The 15354-nt window shown below is 37.1% G+C and overlaps 1 pseudogene; it reads left to right on the forward strand.

Moving 5' to 3' along the window:
- The first annotated feature begins 1185 nt into the window (after positions 1-1185).
- On the forward strand, positions 1186-3914 carry LOC102591251 (eukaryotic translation initiation factor 3 subunit M-like; annotated as a pseudogene).
- Positions 3915-15354: the final 11440 nt, after the last annotated feature.

A 15354-nucleotide genomic window follows, 5' to 3' on the forward strand; every position in this document is an offset into this window, starting at 1 on the left:
TGTGGCCTTAGAATTTTCACTAAAATATTATATTCCCTCCAACATTTTTAACTCTCCCTCCAATTTTATTGGGCAAAAAAAACAATTAATAAAACATAATTTTTCTTTTCCCCCAAATCAAAAAATATTCACAATAGGTCTAAAGAACTCCCACATAGAACGTACGATGCCTTTTCTCAAAGAACGCAATTTAGCTTGCCAGATCCTTGAAGATGATGAGCTAGTTCACCTCAAGAACGTACGAAGCCTTTTTCTCAAGAACACATTTCTCAAGAACGATCTATTTCTTGTTGAAGATGATGAGCTAGTTTACCTCTGCCAAATGCCATTAAGAACGACGCCATATATTTCTCTCCATCTAAAGAACAAAATGCTTCACTTAAGGATTTTGTTGGAATAAGGTAAAAATGTATATCTTTAAAAGTCTAAATATATGGCATCTGGGTTTATTGTTTGCGTTGTTGATACTATTTTTGTTGATTTTTGGGATTCTAGGTCGTAGTTGTATTACCCAAATTCTGAAGGGTTTCTACTTTATCACGTAAACCTCGATAAACTTTTGTATCCTATAAGTAATCTCGTTCTATACTCGAAGTCGTATTGATAGACTCTGCTGTTGTTGCTTTCTTTAATGAGTTGCAATTTCTGAGGCCTTCAGCTAGCTATTACGTTCTTGTATTCATCAATTTCAGTGATCTGCTAACGTTTTTCATCTTTAACTCAATTATGTATTTCATCTCTCTTTGTGATTCTCCATGTTGCTGAGGTCTGGTATTTCAGATTGAGTTGTAATTTGTATTGCCTTGTCCTTGTATTGTGTTTATTATGCATCAATTCTTGTATTATTTTGTTTATGTCTTGTGAACCTGCAAATTGTGCAAGTGGTTAGTAAAAGTACATCCTCCAGGTTCACTATTTACTATTCTGCTTTAAGGTTTGTGTTCCCGGTAGCTGCAGATTTGTTGTATCTCAAATTGAATATAGAAGTTTGAAAAGAACTTGAAACACTGAAGCTGTAGGAATATCAAAGTTTTAGGAAGTTAGTTGGAGTTTGATGTTGAACCAAGTAAAATGGTCCATTTTAGATTTTATCATATGTTTCTATAACACCTCATACTGTACATGTATATAATTTATCATTGATACATTATTTAGTAATTACATGTATATAATTTATCATTGATATTTTCTAAAGCTTCTGAGAAAGGTAAAATTCAAATTTCAGTTGATTGAAATGATCCAGAATAGTCTACATGGGAATGGCTTAGTGGTTAAGACTTAGGAGTAACAACATGGAGATCAGTGGTTGAAATCTTTGTTACTACACTTAGTGTGAGCCTTTCTATTCCAATCTTGGTGGGTACAATTACCCGATACATGTGCTTGTGTGCTGTAACAAACTACAGTTAGATTAGTCAATGTGAATACAAGCTCGCTCAACATCTTTTCAATAAGAACAACAAAATATATAAACCAGAAATTCTCCATGATATTTTAATAAATTCCTGAGTCAAATTATGTTATCTAGCACATACGGGACTTCTGTCTTTGAATAAATTATTTAGAGGCATCTCTTCTTTTTTCATCAATGTGAAACAACCTCTGATTGTCTGGCACATTGAAACCATCCTTTCACATGTTATGTTTTCTGAGTTTTGTTTATTTTCTGAGTTATGTAATCTGCTTTAATTGATTTCTACCTCAGATCTCGAGTGCATTTTCACTATAATCTGCAACCTTGTCAAGAAACCTGAGAGTTAGGACCAAGTACACGAGATGGCAGAGCTCATATCCATTACACTCTCTCAACAACCAAGTGATAAGCCTGCATTTCGCTTAAAAATGTATCATGTCTTGAAATTAATCACTTGAATTCCTGGAGTTTTTTGTTTCTAGTGTCACTGTGCGCTTTGTTCCTCCTCTCACTTCAGCTTGTTCAATCTCTACAACCTGTTGGAGAATCCCTATAGCCGTTTCTTTGTGTACATGAAAGCCCTTAATTTGGCCATAAATGGAAAAGTCGTTGAACATATCTTTCCATCTTTCAAAAAGATAGATAGCTTCTTGAAAGAGTGAAATCTTGGAGTCAAAGATCATATGGGGCTCTTCCATAAGATCTCAAACATTATGAAGAAAACCAAGGAGTAAGAGTGAATGACTTGTATTTTCTGGAGTGCTTAAAATTTTTGCATTCTTCTCTGACTCACATCCATATTTGCAGCTCTGCAAAAGAGTCTTTCAAGTTTCTTATACAGTATTTGGGAACTTTCTTGGATGAAGATGCTTCTGAATGAAAAGGAAGAAGCTCTCCATGCAATTATTGCCTTTGTCAAGGCACCTGACATGTTTCAGGTATATCTATGTTCAACAGAACTCTAAAGTTGAATTGCTTGGGTAGAAAGGCAACTCTTTTCTAATTCGAACAATCTACTGTTTTTCATTGAGATTTTGAATTGCCAAATGCTTTCTTTTCCCATGCTCTGTCGGTATCTTGTAGAGCATTTTTTTTGTGCATTGGATATGTTCTATTGCTAGCATGTAATTGTATAGGTGCATCAAATTAAACTCTTGTATTAGAGTTACCTGATACCTGATGTTGGTGGGAGGTGACATGTATACTATGGAACTAGTTTGAGAGCATGAAAACTGGCCCGGACACCAAGGTTATCCAAACAAAGACTCTACTATAGTACGGCATGGTTGCCTCCCTCGTCACCGTTGATCTAAGTGATTTGATAGGTAGCTGAAATTAAGCAACCAACATCATACACAGTGTGGTCTGATTTTTACTATTTTGGGTACACTACTTGCCATATTTACTCTTGGCTTTTAATATGGTAGTGTGGCTAGCTAGATATGCCTGTTATAGGTCAATTGGAGAAAGATTCTAAACATGCTCTAGCATATCACGAGGTTAGTGTTGTAGGAGGTTAGATGATTATATGAATTTCCAGGAGGCAAATTCAGAATTATTAAAAACATGTGGTCAGTACTTGCATTTCTGCTAAATGGAACTTTGTTGTATTTTATGAGTGAACCCTTGAATTTATAATGGTGCCCTTGGCCTGATTCTTCTGGTTAATGCTGCAGGACTTCTCCATGAAGATTGTGTAGAAAAATGTGATTATTGACCTTGGTAGATCTTGGCAAGACAAAAACTGGTCAAATTCCTTATTCCATGATCAAAGACACATTGAACGTACATTTATTGTCCATGTCTTGTAGTTTGTATTTGTTCTCCACAGTTTGGTCGTACCATTGGTCTTTTGCTCTTTGCAGATTGATGATATTGAGGTGGAATCGTGGGTTGTTAAGGCAATTTCAGCTATGTTACTCAGCTGCAAGATAGATCAAATGAACCAAGTAATAACTGTGAGGTATGCTTTCTGTGGAAGTCGTCCTTTATTATCACTACCTCTGCTTTGGTTGTATAAGTTTAGCTCTGGTTAGTTAAGCTTTTATTGGTCATTATTCGTAGCTTTTTTCTTTTCCTTTGAATGGATGTTGTGCAGATAATGTACAGAGCATGTATTTGGGACAAATCAGTGGCAATTGCTTCGAGCAAAGCTTGTGACCTGGAAAGTAAGTCACATTCTTCTGAAACTCTATTCATATAGTCAATTTGGGTTCTAAGAGCGGGTGTGGCTAGTTACCATGATTCTTGTTGCTGTTCTGCCAGAGCCTCTAGACACATAGTGATGCAACATATTTATGTTATCCTCCTACTTCATCTAGTTAGATATCCTTGACCTCCAATTCTCAGTTATAATGATTATTGTGCTCTCCGCATATGATTAATGTTGATGAATATAAACTGTTTGCAAGGAAATATTTTAGCTATTATTAGTACAATTTATGCTAACAAGATAATTGAAGATAGCGCAAGAACTATGTAAGGATTAGTGATCTGCTGAAGGTTCTTTTCGTTTATTATATGCCGAAATCATCTTCTTTAATTTTTTTTGGAGACTGGATTAATTATTGCCCATTTAGAGTCATGTCTTTCAAGCAGAAATTTTGACATTATTCTTTCTGCCCCAAATTTTCTCTGAGTTTCATTATATACAACTTATAAACCCATTCATATGACAGTTTTAGATAAATTATATACATGTAATTAAAATATCAATTTAGATATAATTGTATTAGGATGAACTTCTGTGAATTTTACCTTTCTCAGAAGCTTTAGAAAGTAGTTCTAGTATCTTTAAAGACCAGGAATTTGACTCTTGCACTACTAGACTTTTTGCCTCCATATTTTGCATATCACATGTTCTTCCACAAGTTCCAACATATGATAATAGAGAGAGTTTGAAGAATAAGTTTATGAACCTCAGATTTAGATTGAATACTCCACCACTCCATCAGTGTATTTCTTAGAGGAATGTGTCTGTGAGTAATGCCCAGGGAACCTGGAAAGAATTTCCAGATATAATTGGCAAAGTGCCCAGACACAAAGATTTGATCAATGGAATCAGTTCCAGATCTGCTACAACAAGAACAATCTGCAGGTTCTCTTCCAAAAGTAACAATTCTCTCCTTCTTGCAATTGCAATTTGGTGTTAAGAATAAAGGGAATTAGCAGTGGTGGGACATGTTGCCTTACCAAAGTTTCATTCCATTGCCCTTCTCTGATAAAATGTGACACAGTGAGCTGATCTACTGTTGATGAACTTATTACATGTTTGGGATGCAGTGTTCTTATTACATATGGTTCTGCTTTGTACATGTTTGTGATGCATTTGTATGTTTGCCTACTGTTTTCTCCCATATTTTATCATTCATATTTGGGTCTGCTTTGTACATGTTTGGGATCATTTAACTATTTGCCTACTATTTTCTCCCATATTTATTTTATCATTCATATTTTCCTACTGTGACAGTCTTAGAATACCTGCCCTACTGTTTTCTCCCAGATTTTATAGTTTTTGTACATGTTTAAGGATCATTTAACTGTGAAGGGTCTGGGAAGGGGATGGGAATTGAACAATGACTAGTGAGCATATGAAATACATGATTCTCTAACTTATAGTTTAATTTTGAATGTGCAGGAAAATGCTGCTGACTGAATTTGATGAATAGAGGACAGAAGTAAACTCGATCTATTGTCGTGAGCGATAAAGAGTTTTTGTACTATTATCATAAATGTTGTTTGAATACATTTGGTTTTGTGGAATGTATTGCTAGTAGAGATCTTTAAGCAATTGCTTTCTATATGTATGGGACATGTTCTCGAAGTTTATTTAATTTGAAATATATACTTTCGAATTATTTATAAGCTAATTGTGTGTTGATCACTTATATATTTAATTGTGATTATTGATTATATGCAAACTAAATTTTATTGCAAGTGTGGCTACAAAAATTCTACACAACATTGCAACACTTCGAAAGTGCGGCTTATTGTTCATAAATTTAATCTTGTACATAAGAAAAGCTACACTTTATAAGTGTTGTTGTAGGTGAGATATAAAAGGCTACACTTTTAAAGTGTAACCAATAATAACACAAAGGTAACACTTTTAAGTGTAATATAATCAGATAAAAGTGTTGCTAATGAAATACTCCAAAGCGTGGCCTTTATACCTCTTTGGCCACGCTTTTTAAGTGTTGCTGCTTTGGCGACGCTTCAAAAGTGTGGTCTAATGTCAAAGGTTACGCCTCTTTAGGCCACCCCCTAAAAAGTGTTGCTTAAAGTCAAAAAGTGTGGTCTTTTATCAGAGGCTACACTTTTTGCTAGTTTAGGCTACACTTTACCGGGGTGGCCGTAGGCCTAAAATGGTGTAGTGTTCCGAAAGACTCTATGAACTTCTCTTGACTTGGCTCTTAACTTCTCCTGACTTGACTCTTAACTTCTCTTGACTTGACTCTTAATTTTCCTTAAATTGAATTATGGATTCAAAGATTGTAATTTGTGATATGAAAGATCTCATGATGTTTAGGAGTATTTTTAGATATTTAAACATGAGAAAAGATCAAGAAATCACTGTCTTGAAGCAAGTCCGCGACGCGAAGATGCATTTATATATTTGGTCGCAAAATAAATTTTGAGGCTTAACGGTTCGTGACCACTTTGCGACGCGGAGAATATTTTTCAAATCCTGAGGAACAGGTCTGCGACGCGGACCTGGTACCCAGATTTACCCGACTTGTTCCTTCTTCATTTTCTAACACAGTATATGTACATAAGTACCTGACTCAAAACAACTCTATAAATCAACGCAATAATCTCAAAACCTCCTGAATGTCAGCCCAATTCAAGAACGAAGGCAAATTCAAGAACACATATCAAGAACATCAAACTTTCAACCTTTTTAAGATGAATTCATACTGAATTAAACATGTTTGATGTGTGGGTGAACGAAGCCAACACTATGTGAACTCACATACCTCGTAGGATTGGATCTTTGGCGAAATCCACAACTAAACTCGCAGGAACTTGACGAACCTTGAACTCTTCTTCTCCTTTATCCTCTTTTCTCTTCTCTCAAAGTCCTAGCGTAATGCTCAATTGCGTAAACTGAACTTACTCAATTTAGACCCCAAATAGTTTTCTAAAAATGGATTTAATTAAATTGGGTAATGAAAAGACCAAAATACCCCTTTAAATCCGGTTTTGACTTTCCTTATCTAGATAACTCGACTTCAAATGGGCATATCTCCCTTATACGAACTCAAAATCACGTAACCTTGGCGGTGTTAGAAAGATAATTCAAAGATCATTCCTAAGATATCTTGTATTACACCTAATTCATCTTGAGCTAGGAGTTATGATCATTTGAAGTTTACCCAAAACTCATACTTAACTTAGTTTTGTCAAATTTCCAAATTTTCATTATTTCCAAAAATGACTCTTTCTAATTCTAGATCTTTGTAGTTGCGGGGTGTTACAATATCTCCCCCTTGGGAACATTCGTCCTCGAATGAGATTACTCTTCGTAGGCTAAGGGTGTAACATCTAACATTCAGCTGAAACACCTAACAAAAAATCTAACACATCAAGCATATAAATTAAAGAGTACTAAGAAGAGAATTAGTACCTTACTTTGGGACTTTTACGGATTCGAAGAGATATAGATATCGCTTCTTCGTATCTTCCTCGGTTTCCAAAGTAGCTTCCTCAACAAACTGGTTCCTCCAAAGATCTTTGACTAATGCTACCTCTTTTGTTCTCAACTTGCGAACTTGACGATCTAGAATCTGAACATGAATCTCCTCATAAGATAAGCTATCATTCATTCCAATATCTTCAGTTAGTATGATCAATGAAGGATCGCCCATACACTTTTTTAACACGGACATGTGGAACACCAGATGGAATACTGCTAACTCTTGTCGTACCTCTGACTCATAAGCTACATTGCCAATCCTCTTAGATATTCTGTAAGGACCAATATACCGTGGACTAAGATTAACCTTCTTACCAAATCTCATACACCTTTCATGGGTGAAACTTTCAAGTAAACCCAAGCATCTACTTCGAACACTAAGTCTCTTCACCAAACATCTGTATAGGATTTTTAACTACTTTGTGTTGTCTTCAACCTCTCTTGAATGACTTTCACCTTTTCCGTAGTTTGATGAAATAAGTCTGGTCCTATCAACCCAACTTCACCAACTTCAAATTATCCAATAGGAGATCTGCATCTTTTCCCATAAAAAGCTTGATAAGGAGCCATCTGGATGCTAAAGTGGTAACTATTGTTGTAGGCAAACTCAATAAGAGGTAGATGGTCATCCCAATTAACTTTCAAATCAATCACTCATGCCCTCAACAAATATTCTAAAGTCTTGATAGTGCGTTCTGCTTGACCATCAGTTTGAGGATGAAAAGCAGTACTTAAGTTCACGTTTGAACCCAAGCCTTTCTAGAATGACTTCCAAAACTGTGTAGTAAATTGCGCACCTCTGTTTGATACATTGGAAACCAGAACTCCATGAAGTTTAACTTCCTCTTGAATGTATAACTTGGCATAGTCCTCTGTTGAATGGGTAATCTTTACCGGCAAAAAGTGGGCTGATTTTGTCATTCTATCAACAATCACCCAAATAGAATCATGTTGCCTGTGAGACCGTGGTAACCTAGTAATGAAGTCCATATTGATCATCTCCCACTTCCATTCTGGAAGTTCTATATTATGAGCTATACCACCGGGTCTTTGGTGCTCTACTTTAACTTGTTGACAATTGGGACACTTAGCAACAAACTCTGCAATGCCTTTCTTCATACTACTCCACCAATAAACTTCTCTCAAATTACGATACATCTTTGGGGAACCTGGATGGATAGAATATCTGGAGCTATGAGCTTCCTCCATAATCCTCTCTTGCAGTTCATCCACCCTTGGTACACATAATCTATCTTGATACTTCAATACACCATCTCCCATTTGTTCAAAAGCCAACACTTTTTGCTTACGAACATTTGACTTCAATTCAAGCAAAATAGGGTCTTGGTCTTGCTTCTGTTTTACTTCTGACACTAATGATGATTCAACCCCATTCATCACCACTAATCCAGCTTCTATGGAATCTCCTAGTCGAACTCCTATTGTTCAAGCCTATGCACATCTCTTCCTAGCTCTTTCTTATCTTCTTCAATATGGGTGGTACCACCCATAGACAACCTGCTCAAGGCATCAGCAACAACATTAGCCTTACCTGGGTGATAGAGAATACTGATGTCATAATCCTTGAGTAATTCCAACCACCTCCTACGTCTGAGATTAAGATCTTTCTGACTAAACACATACTAAAGAATCTTGTGATTGGTGAACACATCCATATGAACACCATAAAGATAATGCCAACATATTTTCAAAGCAAATATTGTGGTAGCTAACTCTAGATCATGGGTTGGGTAGTTCCTCTCACGAACTTTCAACTGTCTAGATGCATAAGCTACAACTTTGCCATTTTGCATTAACACACAACCCAAACCAACTATGGATGCATCACAATATACAACAAAGCCTTGCGTACTGTCTGGTAATGTCAATACTAGGGCAGTAGTCAACCTCTTTTCAATTCCTGAAAGTTTTTCTCACAAGCTTCAGACCATTGAAACTTCACTATTTTCTGAGACAACTTGGTCAAAGGGGACGAGGTAGAAGAGAACCCCTCTAAAAATCTTCTATAATAACTAGCTTATCCCAAGAAACTCCTAATATCAATTGGAGTTGTGGGTCTAGGCCAATTCTGCACTGCCTCTATTTTTTGAGTATCAACTTTAATTCCCTCTCCGAAAAAAATGTGGCCTAGGAATGCCACAGAGTCAAGCCAAAACTCACACTTAGATAAGTTGGCATACAACTCTCTATCCTTCAGAGTTAGGAGAACTATTCTGAGACGGCTAGCATGATATTGTGCATTCCTCGAATAGCTTAGTATGTCATCAATGATTACGATAACAAACATATCTAAATAAGGCTTGAATACTCTATTCATGAGGTCCATGAACGCTGTAGGCGCATTAGTTAAACCGAACGACATGACTAGAAACTCATAATGACCATAACGGGTCCTGAAAGTTTCCTTTGGAATATCACATTCGCTTATTCTTAGCTGATGGTAGTCAGATCTGAGGTCTATCTTAGAGAAACAAGTGGCACCCTGAATTTGATCAAAGAGATCATCAATTCTCGACAGAGGATATTTATTCTTGATGGTAACCTTGTTCAACTATGGTAATATATATACATCCTAAGAGAACCATCTTTCTTCCTCACCAACAAGACCGGAGCGTCCCAAGGTGAGACACTTGGTCGAACAAAACCTTTTTCTAGGAGATATTTCAACTTCTCTTTAAGCGCTTTTAATCAAAGAATATATATACCGAAGTCTACACAAGAACCTAACTCAAAACAACTCTATAAATCAATGCAGTAATGTCAAGAACTCCTAAATCTCAGACCAATTCAAGAACGAACGCAAATTCAAAAACACATATCAAGAACATCAAACTTTCAACCTTTTAAGAACAAATTCATACCGAATTAAACATGTTTGGCACATGGGTGAATGAACCCAATGCTCTGGGTACTAATATACCTCGTAGGATTGGATCCTTAGAGAAATCCACAACCAAACTCGCAAGAACTTGACGAACCTTGAACTCTTCTTCTTCTTTCTCCTCTTTTCTCTTGTCTCAAAGCCCTATCGTGATTTTCAATTGCGTAAACTGAACTAACTCAGTTTAGACCCCAAATAATTTCTAAAAATGGATTTAATTTAATTGGGTAATGAAAATACCAAAATATCCCTTAAAAATCCGGTTTTGACTTTCCTTATCTAGATAGCCCGACTTCAAATGGGTATATCTCCTTCATACAAACTCAAAATCACATAAACTTGGCAGTGTTGGAAAGATAATTCAATGATATTTTCTACGGTATCTTGTAGCACGCCTAACTCATCTTGAGCTAGGAGTTATGGTCATTTGAAGTTTACCGAAAACTTATACTCAACTTAATTTTGTCAAATTTCCAAATTTTCATTCTTTCAAAAACTGACTCTTTCTAATTCTAGCTCTTTCTAGTTGGGGAATGTTATAAAAATATTCATGGAGAATTGGTTATTTTTTAATAGCCAACTTAGGCCAAAGTTGGGGGTGTAGTGAAAAAGGAGGAAAGTCACGAAGTTTGAGATGTTTGCCCTTGAATGATCATGTTGAAAAAGATGGAACCCATCCATGATAAAAAAAAAATAGCAAAGTGAAAGAAGAAGAATATCGAAAAAGAAAAGAATTGTTGAAATAAAGTTTGTACAATGGACAAAAAAATGGAGTATCCAATGAGTCATGCTTAAAAGAACATAGGGTAGATTGTGAAAAAAAAGCAGTGACAGAGAAGGAGAAAAAGTGAAATTCAAGCCATACTTCATGAAGGTGGAAGTCACTAAGCCACAATGATCTTACCTTTACCCTCAGCCTCGTTACAAGCCTTGAAAGTCCTTTGTGATCTTGATTGAGCTTATGATCATGTTGGTTATAAAATACGAGCAAGCCTATGGAAGAAAATCATGCATGTGTTTATATTTGAGAGAGTGAGAGTTGCTTTTGATTCTAAAACTTTGATGAACTTTTAGTGAGAATGAAATCATTTTTTATGTGAGGGCATTCAAATAATCTTGTTGAGCTTGTATTTGCATTTGAAGATAATATTGTCAACTTGAACTCTATTTGATCATGGCAAGTCACAGTTTGAAACTTGCAGTGCACAATTGAACATTCCATGGATAGATTGAACCTTATGTGCATTCATCGTGAGTCTTGATTAGCTCTATTTGTAGACATCTTGGTTGAACTGATTGATCTTGTGTTTTACTTGAGGACAAGCAAAAGATTAAGTTGGGGGTGTTGACGAGTCGAGGATTTAAACTCATTTAGGGCTTAATATTCATAGTTTTAGTGTCCTCAATGCCTACTTTATGCTCTAAACTGATGTTACAATATTAATTTGCAGCAATGAAGGCAAGAGACCAAGGCAAGGACATTACCGGGAAAAAGGGAGAGAAAAAGCTGAAAAAGTTGAAGAAACGCAAGGCTGATGATCGCGAAGATCACTCGACGAACCGCTGAGGGGCTCTTCGGTTCGCCGAAGGTTCCAAAATGTCATCCCAAGGAAAAGCCAACTCGGTGATGGGAAGGACAAATTGGTGTTTCCCCGACTGGATCGGCAATAAAGACTTACGATGAGGCCATGCTTTGGACTATTTTAGGGCTTTATTTTGATAAATTAGTGTCCTCAAATGCATAATTTGTCTCAATAACTGATGTAAATCCTTGAGTTTCAGGTATTTGGATTTAGAGACAAAGCATGGACACTATTGGGCAAAAAAAAACAAGGCAACTGAAAGAACAAAAAAAAGACAGCCTGAGGATTGCCAAAACCATTAGGCAAGTCACCGAATGGCCATGATCTCGCCTAATGTTCCAGTGTGCCAAGCACTGAAGGAGAAAATCGAGGTCGGTGAGATAAATAAGCAGTCAGCGAGTCACCGAACAGTTCCGTGATGCAGTGTTGTATCACCTAAAGTTACAGAACATGAATTTCCTGAAGGCCAATGCAGAAAGGCGATGAACTAGACCAAAGGGTGGATCGCCAAGTGGATTGGCGATCCCTACTAACTGCACCGCTTAGACCTTCGCAGCACACTTTTTGACTACTATAAATACTTGTTTGAATTTTTAGTTTCGTAGGCAACCTGTTTATGAAATTTTAGAATTACTCAGTTTTAGAACTTAGTTTTTGGAGACAATTTTCCTTAGCTTTGAAGATTTTGACTATTCCCATTTCGAAGAAATTGGAAGTGGGTTTTGATGATTTTTCATCTTAGATGTGTGTAAAGACTATATCAATCATACCCACTTGATGGAAACACTTTTCATTTTCAATTTCTATCTTTTTACAATGTCTAGCTAAAACCCCAATTCTTGGGGTGTGATTATGTTAATATGGGTTGAATTTACTACTGGGTATTGCTAATTGATAGTTCATTTCCTGTTTAAAGATGATTTTGTGCAGTGGTTGTGTTTGAATTTAATGGGGTTGTAGTTGCAAGTAAAATTTTACCTTCGTTTGTTTGGCTTGATTGAGAGAGAGGTTTTAAAACCAAAACTACTCAATCGATGGTGTATGGTTATTGGGTTGTTGTGGGTTCAACTCTAGAGAGTGAATCCTAAACCCTCTCCAACACACTCAGCTCGAGAGAGTGAATGGACTAAGGTGAACGTTGTGCTTCATTGCCGCTTATTGGTGTTCGAGAGAAATCGATTTGATTCGGGGTAAATTGTTCGAGAGAAAGTTTACCCCCACTATAGTCTAGCTTAGTTACCAATTTACAGCGATTTACTATCAATAGCAATTACCCTGTTTTTAATCTTAGCGCATATATCACATCCCAAGAATCCCATCTCCATATTTGTATTTTCATTTTTAGTTGTCGTTTTAGTGGCTAGTAGACTACAAAACCCCCCTTTAATACTTGACACATGTGTCACCCTTTAGTTTATCATGTTTTTCTTCGTAAATGTTTATAGCTATAATTGACTTGAACACATTTATGCTTTCCTATTGATTCTCAATTACGAATCGCTCCCTAGGAACTCGACCACAACTCACTAGTTGAGTTATATTACTACTCACAATCGTCGGCACTTGAATTGGAAGTAGTGTCTTGATACGTGAAATCAATGGCGCCGCTATCGGGGAGTGGTGTTACTTGAGAATTTTTAGTTCAGTTGAATTTTGTTCTTGTTAGTTAGAGTTCTACTTACTTAATTTTGGTTTTGTTTTGCTTGTTTGTGTAATAAAGATGGAAGTATGAGTGTGAATGGCAGCAATGGCAGCCAAGTAGGCAATCAAGATGACATCAGAAACCTCAATGATGTCAACGAGCCTCATGCTAATGACCCCCATCATATGGGAGGTATTGGTGTCATTCGCTTGCCCCTGGCCGAAGGGAATGCAGTGTTCCACATCACGAATACTATGTTGCAACTCTTGCAACTAAAAGGGCTTCTCAATGGTTTGGCTCATGGGGATCCCCACGATCACATTAGAAACTTTGTGGGATGTATGCGGACCATTCTCCATCAAGAATATCTCCCAAGAATCGGTTTGGTTGAGGTTGTTCCCATTCTCTTTAATGGGAGAAGCGTGCAAGTGGCTGGCTGAATTGCCACGCGAATCAATCACTTCGTGGGAGAAGTTGGTTACCGCATTTCAAGTGCAATTTTTCCCTCCCCCGAAGATGATGACTCTTCGGGAGATTATTCAGAGCTTCAAGCGTCTGCAAGGCGAGTCAATCCATGAAACTTGGCTGCGATTCAAAAAATTGGTGTTTCAATGCCCAACCCATGGCTTGCCTGATAACGTGTCGCTGCAGTATTTTTACTAGAGTCTTGACTCGGTAAATAAAGGTGTTGCTAACCAACATTCTTCGGAAGGTTTGATGCAGCAACCTTATGTGCTAGCAGCTCAGCTCTAGGATGGCATGACTACCATAAATAGGGCGTGGTATACCCGTGAAGACCAGGTTTCCCCTCTCACCTTTAAGTTGATTAAAGAACATATGGAGGAGGACCAAGAGAGGGAACAGAACATGGGCAAGATCATGACAGAACTTGTCATTTTATCTAAAAATGTCATGGGAGCTGGTGCTCGAAGTATCAATGTCGTGGGTGTCGGGTATGCTAATCCAGATGAGTCAAAGAGACAACTGAAAGAAATACAGTCTAGGACATCTACGGAGGTGATCTACGGGCCGTAGGTCCATTGACGCTCTGTAGATGGTGGTCGTAGATCAGAAGCCAAGGCATAGAAGGCAAATCAAGGAAATCTGACCATGTGTGGAACCACGTTGACCATTAACGGTGCGTAGATTGATCTACGGACCGTACTGTTGAAACTGTAGATTGATACTGCAAGGGTTCCAATACCTAATTTTTGAAGATTCTAAGTGTGGAGCTGCGGAAGGGGATTGACGGACTGTAGATCGATCTACAGTTCATACTAAAGTTCCGTCATTTGTTTCAGAGAAGCTGATTTTTGGAAGCTGAAATATTTTCTAAGTCTTCGCTGACGGAAGGGACTCACGAACCGTAGATCCATTGATGGTGCATGAGTTAGTCTCGTGTAATAAAGACGCGTGCCTATAACAAACCTTCCTTATTTTGTTTCCCTTTTAATTTAGGACTTGTTTTCTATAAATAGGGCACGTAAACCTCGTTTTTGGGGGTTAGACATTATTATTCTATTCTAGTTCTTCACTTGGGAGATTAACTTGCAACTTTATCAATTATTAATTTCCTAAGTTCGTTTTGATGATTTTGGTGTTGTAATTCAAGTTAAATTTCTGGGTTTATTATTCTTCTTACGTAAGTTCATAATTCTTTCATCTAAAACAATGAATCGTGTTCATATGATTATGGGTAACTGAACCCCACAACTAGGGTTGTCGAAACCATGAGCGATTAACAAAGTATGAATAGTAAATAAGCAATTCTTGAATAGTGTTTTGCATGCATTGATAATTCTTTCGGTCAAAAGTCTTTTTAACGAGTGCACGCGTTAGAACTCGCCTTGTTGCTACCTGCCGGACGAAGGAGGTAATCAATAAGAAAAGAATTATCAACATAGATTTAGTGTGATACTATCTAATAGGCTAGTGTCGATTGGTGCGAAGTAATAACTAAGCCAAACATCGATTATGATGTCTAATATGAGGTAAAGGTAAGGGTTAGTAAATTATACACACGAAGCCGTACCAAGGTGCGGGGTGAAATTCTCTAGATGCCGGACCAAGGATTTAGAGATACCTAACTTATCACTTTGCATGTAACACACTAGGAAA

This window comes from Solanum tuberosum, unplaced genomic scaffold (genome assembly GCF_000226075.1).
Source record: "Solanum tuberosum cultivar DM 1-3 516 R44 unplaced genomic scaffold, SolTub_3.0 scf00176, whole genome shotgun sequence".
NCBI lineage: Eukaryota > Viridiplantae > Streptophyta > Magnoliopsida > Solanales > Solanaceae > Solanum > Solanum tuberosum.